This window comes from Colossoma macropomum, unplaced genomic scaffold (genome assembly GCF_904425465.1).
Source record: "Colossoma macropomum unplaced genomic scaffold, Colossoma_macropomum, whole genome shotgun sequence".
NCBI lineage: Eukaryota > Metazoa > Chordata > Actinopteri > Characiformes > Serrasalmidae > Colossoma > Colossoma macropomum.
In genome coordinates, this window is record NW_023495259.1 from 450,343 (window position 1) to 459,895 (window position 9,553).

General features: G+C 38.0%; 1 long non-coding RNA gene across 2 annotated transcripts; it reads left to right on the top strand.

The window, feature by feature from the left end:
* The first annotated feature begins 2,578 nt into the window (after positions 1-2,578).
* Positions 2,579-7,811, top strand: LOC118801315. 2 transcript variants are annotated; one of them, XR_005006492.1, is made up of 5 exons: positions 2,579-2,994; positions 3,431-3,517; positions 5,576-5,711; positions 6,298-6,440; positions 7,401-7,811. It is a non-coding gene; the product is annotated as an uncharacterized LOC118801315 (long non-coding RNA). The 2 variants fall into 2 exon arrangements; XR_005006491.1 differs by having other exon boundaries at positions 2,930-2,994; positions 3,365-3,517.
* Positions 7,812-9,553: the final 1,742 nt, after the last annotated feature.

Consider the following 9,553-nt stretch of genomic DNA (forward strand, 5'->3'; position numbering starts at 1 on the left):
ACTGACTTGCATTCTATTTCCATGCTTTTGCTTGTTTACCACCCCCAATCAAGGCAGGCAGACAAAACTGGTATTATGATTTTATTTCATTGTTTTTAATTTTATGAAAGCATCTATGAATGCAGCTGCCGTCAGTTACTGTTTCTATGGCTTCACATTCCAGGTGATTGAATCACTGCTGCTTCGAGAAAATGCACTCAAGCTGCAAAGAAGAGTAGAAGCAAGTGTCAGGTGAAGACATTTTTTAGCCTTTAATTAAGCAGTTCAACTTAATTACAGAGATGTAATTGCAAATTAATCATAACTACTATGAATTACTTTGAAATTACTGTGAAACTAATTTGTTATGTACCTATGAGGGTGAGTAACTGACATGTGGGCCTACACACAAGCGTTTGCAGTTTGAGGGTTAAATATGACGAGTTTCATTCCTAAATGCTGTAACATTCATTTGTAACAATTTTGGATATGAAGATTTGACAAGCAAAAAGCCGACACATAACACACGTTATTAAAAAACATTTTCTTTAACAATGCTGGTAGTAATTAAAATGTAGGCCTGATGTTATTAGCATTGATGTATTGTTAGCACTGGAGGTGTAATTCATCTTTAATTTCATATTCTGCACTAAAAATTCAGTAACTAATATGCTATTGCTGCCATATGAAGACCTCCTAGCTCCATTTTTTCCACAGGTGAGCCTAGCATTGGGTTCTGGCATCATAATTCCAGTCATAACACCATCATACTCACTTTTTACACAGTGATTGTTGTGAAAGAACATTTGCCCTTTTACCTTCTGTGAACAATTCATGATGAATAGAATAACATATCTGTCCAGAATGACTTGGAATAAAATCTTGTTATATTAACACACATTAACCCTATCAAACCTAATGTCATGCTGGCAATACATTCAGAATTTATGAAGATGTTCCTTTTAGGAACATCATCATAAAACACAAGGCCCATGGGCTGAATAAAACACAAGGCCCATGGGCTGAATAAAACACAAGGCCCATGGGCTGAATAGGACTGTGTCACAGGCCTGATTTGGCCCACGGGCCTTGTGACACAGTCCTATTCAGCCCGCAAAATAATTTTAAGTTTCTGTTCTTAGTAGCCCGTTTCACCCTGAGATGTACTACAGTCCCCAGTATGCACTGAAACATAGTGTGTGTTCTGACCCTCTTTTGGAGGGACCGGTTTTTCAAAATGTCTGCATTATTTATCATTAAGATGTGAACAAAGTCATACAGAGTGATTTGGTGTGAAATGTTCCATTCTAGACGAATCTACCAAGTCAGAATTGTTCCCAGTGGTGGTTTAATGCCTTTAAAACTACATCACAATGAAGTTATTACATTAAATGGTTACAAAAACTCTGCCTGATGTCTGAAACATAGTCCATTCATAGTGGAGAAATACATATAAGGCAAAACGTGGATTAATCACTAGTTCAGTATTACTAACATGTAAAAACTCAGAAGACACACGTACCCATTTTGGTAGTAAATAAAATGTTTTTCGACTACGCCTCTCTTGGACCCCAGTAAAGTCTATTTTAACTGCAGGCGTCTAATCAGTCTGGTTGTGTTACAGAGAGAAACATACCAGCTCAGATTTCTTTACAGCGGTGGTGATAGGAACCAGGGGTTGCAATGTCTGCAATGCAATAGACTTTACTGGGGTCCAAGAGAGGCGTAGTCGAAAAACAGGCCAAGGTCAAAAACAGAAAAACATAACAGAGATAATCCAACCAAACAATCCAAAAGGTCTAAGACAAAAGGCAGAGTTCAGAAATACTGGAAAGAGGTTTGGTACACGAATAGAACAAAACAAGAAATAACGCTCAGTAGCTCTATTGAAAGACTGAGAGCAGAGTCAGAGGGATGCGTGACACTCTATAGTGCTCCATTTTGCATCAAACCACTCTGAATGAGTTTGTTTACATCTCAGCAACTGATCGATTTCTGCACAACATCGGTGGAATTCCCCTTTGACCTGTTAAATAGTAATTACAATGTGTCCACGTCCACTCTGGGTATAGTAAAAGGTATCAGCAGGTAGAATTAGAGCTTTCTATATGCTACTGTTTCCTATCACCATATAAAAGAAGCACATCTTCCTTTATATTAGATGCACTGTCACATTTTCGCTGTGCATTTCCCAGTCTTGGATTAAGCCCGGTCTTGGAATAATTGCAATGCCAATGATGAATCGCCATTGAAAACATTTTGAGTCCAGGATTAGGCTTAATCTGGGTTGGGAAAATAGGCCCTAATTCTGTAAAGGGGTTTTCTGCATGGCCATGCAGCAGAACAGGGCTATGAAAAGTTTGCTGCAGAAAATGATTTAGGGGCAAACGAGCGTGACAGCGTCCATGTTTTGTTGGGCGGCGCTGGATTATTGCCTGCGTGTGTTGCAATAAGCCTTAGCAATAGCCGGAGCAGTCGCTAAGTCTGTACTAACAGTGTGTGCAGCTCAGAGCGATGAGGATTACAGCAGTGCTGCAGTCTCTCTGTGCCATATCCATAAATCAACAGGCATTAGGCCATGACAGACGGACCGTGTGTGTGTGTGTGTGTGTGTGTGTGTGTGTGTGTGTGTGTGTTTGTTTTTATTACATGGTGGGGGCCGCAACACGTTAGCACACTCACAGTGTGGGGACCGAAAACATTGTGGGGACCAGTTTGCCGGTCCCCACAATGTTTTCAGCCAAAATGCGCCAGTTGACTCAGGAGACCATGCTGATATGGGTGGTGCGGTTTTTTTTTTGGACCCCACCATACGCAAAAACATGAGAAGTGTGTAAAAGCGTGCTTACACACATGCTCACCGATGCCCCCGGAGGTATCTTGGTGGTACTGCACCCTAGCCTAAAAGTGTGCTTAGGATGCGGACCGTAAGCACACTTTCACTACTGCGCCTGCGCAACCCTGATACACGTCACTGAGTGCTGTGGACGCTGAATTAATCACTGCTACTACAAGGTAAACACAAATAAGACATATTAATGAAGTAAATAGTTAGTTATGTTAAACATATAAATATTACAATCAAGAAATCAAAAACGTGAACAGTTTACAGTCAGATAAAAAAAATTGTCTCCTATTATATTGTATTGTAATATGCACTGCATTGTAACAGTGAGTCAGTTAAAAGATAAGCTACCAAAAGTTCCAAAGAAAATATAAAATATATAAGCATCAGCGTTATAAAGTCTTCAACGTCGATACGTTCAGTATAATACATATATTAGTGTATATATAGTCAATTTTTTATGGTTTAAAGTACTCTGGTCGAACCTCTGGTCTAAGCTAATGTTATAACCTAATAGCTTTGTTTGTGTGCATACCGAAGTGAAGCTAAAATGGCGCCTGTAGTTTTTTCCGCTCTATATTGAATGGAACGAATGGGACTTGGAAGAACAAAGAAACTACATTTCCCGTAATTCCCTCTGTCACGCCACGAAAGAGCTGAAGGATAGCTGCACTCAAGAAGCACTGATGTAAGGTAAGTTAAACTGGATTTTAAAATTCTTCATAGCTTAAATATATGCCTTTGCTCGCAAAGATACGGTTTTATGTTTGCTCTCGACTCAGTTTGTGTTATCTCGAGCAACTACAACATTTCAGGAGCTCATAACTCGTTAGCTAGCTAGCGTTAGTTAGCTCGACGCTAACGTGCTGTAAGACCCGCTGTTCGGTACCGTGAGGCGTTTTCAGTGGTGTTTAGCTGTGCAGGGGGAGAGAGTGGAGGACATTAGGCTGGTTTAGTGTAATTAACCTAGTGTTTTAAAGGGCTGTGTGTTCCGTGCGTGCGTAGTGGAGAGAGGGGGAGAGAAGGGGGTGCTGGAGAAGCTGGTTAGCTGGATGGTAATGAGTAAGGTAGATAAGCAGATTTTTAAACCCTTCATAGCTTAAATATTTGCCTTTGCTCGCAAAGATACGGTTTTATGTTTGCTCTCGACTTAGACTCTGTGTTATCTCGAGCAATCACAACATTTCAGGAGCTCATTACTCGTTAGCTAGTTAGCTTGACGCTAACGCGCTGTAAGGCCCACTGTTTGGTACCGTGAGGCTTTTTCAGTGATGTTTAGCTTTAGAGAGAGAGAGAGGGGGAGAGAGAGAGAGATTTGGTTGGTTTTGTGTAGTCAGAGGTTTAAAGGGCTGTGTGTTCCCTGCGTAGTGGAGAGAGAGAGAGAGAGAGAGAGAAGGGGGAGAGAAGAGGGAGAGAAGAGGGAGAGAAGGGTGGCTGGTTAGCTGGATGGTAATGAGCTATAAGGTCCACTTTGGTAACCTCAAGCTTAGTTTGTATGTTTTTTAGTTTAGGGAGAAAAAGTGTGTTGGATATTTTATTGGTTTCATGTGATCAAAGTTTTTAAAAAAGATGTATGTACATTTTAGAGAGAGAAAGCTGTGTGGAGATTATCTTATTAATCTAACTTAGTTGAAAAATACAGCAGGGTAAGACTCACTGTTCTTACCAGGTATTTTATTAATTCAAATAATCAGAGTATTAAAAGGGCTGTGGGTTTTGTGTGTGTGTGTGTGTGCACAGAGAGAGAGAGAGAAAGAGAAAACAGCCATGGAGCTTAACTGGATGACAATTGACTGCAAGGTGGGGCTGAAATATTTGGTAAAATATCTGATTGCAGGTTGTTCTGAAAAAGATTGTATTTGCTATTTGATCTGTTACTGATTTCAGTAAATGAAAGGCATGTGTTGTGGCCAAAAGACCAGCACATCCATTATTTTTGGCCGAGGCTTGGACTCTGAAAGTAGTGTGCCAACCTGCCAGTTAATGGTGATTGTGTTGTCCTGTACACAGTGTACACAACAGAGGGGTCCTTCTGATTAGTCCGACTCATGTAGAGGTGGTTCAGAAGCTCTGTGTTAAATTTCTGCACTTATAAATTCTTAAGACAGTGTTGTTCATCATGTAGGCTATGATTATTATTGTAACTCTTTGTGATTTGAAAATCATTTAATCTTTCAGGTGTACTATAAGGCTCACTGCCTCGCTATATGTATATGTTTATATATGTTTAGTTTTAGAGAGAGAAAGACAGTTTTGGAGAGGGAGACAGCGAGAGCCATTCTTGTGCGGACTCAGCAGGAGACAGCAAGACGTGTGGAGAGAAAGAGAGAGAGTGAGGCACTGATCTAGATTTGAGCTCTAAATATAAGAAGAGCTAATTCACACAGTTGCATTTAGGTCTACACTTACAGTAAATGAATTAATATTTAATAATATAATACATTACAAGCATAGTTTTTGTTATGGTTAGAACTCTTTTCTTTGCACTGGCCTATTATCAAGACCTGTTATTGATTTAATCTTGTCTTAAGAGTCATTCCATTTAGCTTCTTTTCAAAATAATTTTTATAATATCATATGAAAAATGCTGTTCCTACTTGCAAATATATGTTGATCACATCTCACTAGTAGAAAATAGTATTGGAAATCTTAAAATTCTGTTTATTACAAGGCTTTTTCTAGGCCATACAAATGTTTTTGCTGTTCCATGTGGACTTGCTTTGAGTATGATTTGTCAACCTTCTGCTTCAGATACTCTCAGTTGCAGGAGGAGAAGATGAAATGAGACGGAGGAGGGTGAAACCACTTGATGAAGCAGTACAACATGTCACCAGTGCAACTGACAAGACTGATGTATTGGAGAGTAAATTAATAAACCCTTATAAAGGTAGGCCTGGTTTTCTGTATTGTTGTGGTTTTGCCTGCATACTTACATTAGAGTAAAGAAAATAATTTCTCTTGACAAATGTTAGCCATTTTGGGGGCATGCAACTAAAATACAAACCATTTATCTAGAACACAAGTGTATATAGTAGTAGACTAGTTGTTTGTACCAATGAAATGCATGTGAAATCCAGCTTAATAATGTTTGTAAAATACGGCTATCTGCTGCTAAATGTTGTGTTTTTGATATGTTAATTTGAATATTTTTGTTTTATTATTATTATCCACATTTGAATTGGCCACTGCCTGGTGCAGTTCACTTTTCATTTGCGTGAAGTTCAAAAATCCTTTTCATCTATTTTGCCCGACTGCCACGCCCACAGTCCTCTGTGCTGAAGCTGGTTTATGTAATATTGTGTACACTAAATCTAATGGTGGTGTATTAATTCAATTAGAAACAGATTAATTGCCACACTATGATACATTTTAAAACAGTTAATCCACTGTCTTACAGTGCAGGATGTTTTTCTGTATCACAGCTGCTACAACATGCATATGATTTGTTTGGCTTTATTTTACTTCTTTGACAGGTCATGGTGTATTTGCCCTGGCTTCTTTGAATAAAGGAGATTTTGTGGTTGAATGCAGAGGGGAACTGATGGACTTTCTTGAATCAGGGAGAAGGAGGAAGGTCTCCCGAATTACTGTATTACTTTTGGCAGAATAAACAGTGGTAAGTTTCAGAGATGATTACATGTTAGTGATTATCATAGAAGGTATTTTGTAGAAATTTTTTTTTGTCTAAAATTTAGCTTGTGGTTTTAAACTATCATTAACCATATGAAATGAAATTATTTTGTAGTAATAACTATACTTTCAGTAGGGGTGGGCAATAAGGCCTTGAAATAATATCACAAAATTTTGGGATATTTTTTGCAGTAACAATATTAACTAATTAACTAAAGAAAGCTCTAAAATTATTTCCGTTCATTTAAAATACTTTATCATATTTTGCTGCAGATAGTGAATTCTTAAATACTAATTCCAATAAATGTACACTAATTTAACCTTCAAAAAGCTGACAGTGAGAACGATGCACTTGCCACATGGTAGAGGCTGCATAACTTCTTATTGTCAGCAAGTTAGCCAGTAAATATCTGTGCATATCTCTGCCACCATGCATCTGCTGAGAGAGGATTCAGCCCTGTTTGCAATATTGTAGCTTCTGAAGCCAGCGTCAGGGAACATGCTTGTTTTCTTGGTAAATAAAGGTAGCAGACCACCTGTCAGAGGAGCTCAAACAAACATCTCAAATGTTTTAATAGGTTATTTTGTGGTCACCGTATTTTTTGACATTTTGCAAATTACTGTTGTTTGTTTGGGGTCTAGCCTTCTGTAGCCAATAAACTTCCACACTACTGACGTGTCTCCCCTTTTAAGAACTAAGTTGTCCTCAGTGCTAGTGATACTGTTCTCTGTATGGCAAAATCCTATTGCATTTAAAAAAGTACCGGTGTTAGTATTATGTTGCCCACCCCTATATTTCAACAGTATTTTCTTTTGTTTTTGTTAATGCTTATTGATTGTTGTGGCACTGCTACCTATATGCAGTAATCTAGTTCTAACATAGAATACAATAAATGTATTTTGTTTGTTTGTTTGTTTTTTTGTTTTTTTTTTTCCATTTTTTAAGCATTGTTGCAACAAGAGAGGATGACACCCTTGGCCGACTAGTGAACGATGAGCACAAGGACCTCAACTGTAAAATGAAAAAGATCATTGTCCAGGGAAAACCGCATCTCTGCGTTTTTGTGATGAGAGATATAATGCCTGGAGAGAAAATAACCTACGACTGTGGAGGAAGTGACTGGCATCGGAGTAGAAAGGTTTGTAAGATGTGTTTGGAAAATATTTGAAATAGATTTTACTAGCTTAGCAGTGTGATTGAGTGCTTATCAGCATTTGATCAAAAAGTAACCCTTTGAAAGCCCATGCAATGTGTATTGCTGTCCTTGACATTGAGTAGAAGTTACATTTTCTTGAGATTAATTTCGATAATGGCTTAGCCTGAATTACATTTCTTAGTAAGGATTTTCTTAGTAAGGATTTTAGTAAGGATTTTAATGGAATCTTAGTGGAAACATTTCAGTTGAGGTCATAAACTTTAATCATCCACACTATTAATGCTATTAAAAATGATTAGCTGTTTTGTATGATTGTTTAGTATGATAATGTCAGTTGTTCTAAAGATTGTTTTTGTTAACAACTATAAGACAAGTGACCGGCATTATTAGCTTAGTAGTATGGCATTTTTTGGTTTAGGTATTTGTTATTAACAAAAGCTCTTCAATTCTAAATGTTTAACTGTGATTATTTGAAATCCCTGTAGCCTGCACATAAGGACACTGCTAACATCAAGGACAATGTTGAACCAAGCCGCTCGGCTTCAGGTCCTGTGACCAATGCTGGAGCTTCCACTTCTGACTTAAAGGTATAAAAAAAAAAGTGGTTTTATATCCATAAAGTGACATATTTGCATTACAGTATGTAATAAATGCACTGGTGTACATCAGTTACGATCAGTTGTTCAGAAGATTGTTTCTTTAAAACAATTAGACAAGTGAATGACATTACTAGCCTAGTAATATGGCATTTTTGGTGTAGGTTATTGTCCTATTAAGTAGTTGTGATGTGTAGACTGAAGTTTACATTACATGTACACTATGTGGTGTAGCCTGGGACAGCCTCGTTTCTTTTGTATGAAATGCTGTTCAATTCTACATGTTAAACTGTGATATTTGAAATCCCCATAGCCTCTATGTGAGGACACTGCTAACATGATGGATGTGGTTGAATCAATCCGCTCAGCGTCAAGTCCTGTGACCAACACAGGATCTTTTTCTTCTGGCTTAAAGGTATTTAAAAAGTGGTTTTATGTGCATGTAGTCATTGGACTACTTGGTAGCTCTGCAGCTAATTATGGTCAAGTTACTTCAGTACTGATTTCATTTGTTGTGAGATATAAATTTGTGAGAGTTGTTTTTGTGTGTTTTTAAGTGAGGCCTTAGGGATGGTATTAGTTATACATGCTCTCAGCTCTCGCATTGTGGGGACCCTTTTAGGATAGAAATGTTTGAGTGGTTTGGGTTACACCCACTGTCAGGTTTAGCACGTCTAAGTAGAACCTTCCACTATAGCAGTAGACTCGCAGGTCAACATATAGACAACATTTCTGAACTATCGTGTAGGTTACCTTATGACTAATGTCATTCAGGGTCTCATATGAACTGGTAATAGTTTCCTGTTTTTGAACAAGTGTTTAAGGTTGATATTGGTTACACACACTGTCGGGTCTGCCATAGTGGGGACCACGTCTAAGTAGAACCTTACACTATAGTAGTAGACTTACAGGACCATATATAGACTTTATTTCTGAATTACAGTTTAAATGACCTCATTAGCAGTGTCATTCAGCATCTGAAATTAATTTGTAATAGTTTCTTCTTTGTACACGAGTCAGTAAGGTTGATTTTGGTTACACACATTGTCAGGTTTAGTATAGTGGGGACCACGTCTAGCCAACCTGAACCAGCAGAGCAGTGAACACACAGAAGAATGTATGGTCTATTGTTTTCAACAGCAGTTTGTCCTCTCATAAATAATCCCATTAAGGGTGTAATATGATTTTTTTTTTTTTTATTCATGTTAAGATTGATGTCATTTACACACACTGTTCTATAAAATGGTGAATCCATGTCTGGTTAACTTGAAGCAGCAGACACTGATAAAACGTGTGAAATTGTGTACTGCATTTTAAGTAATGATCTACTTGTGTTTGAGATTTAT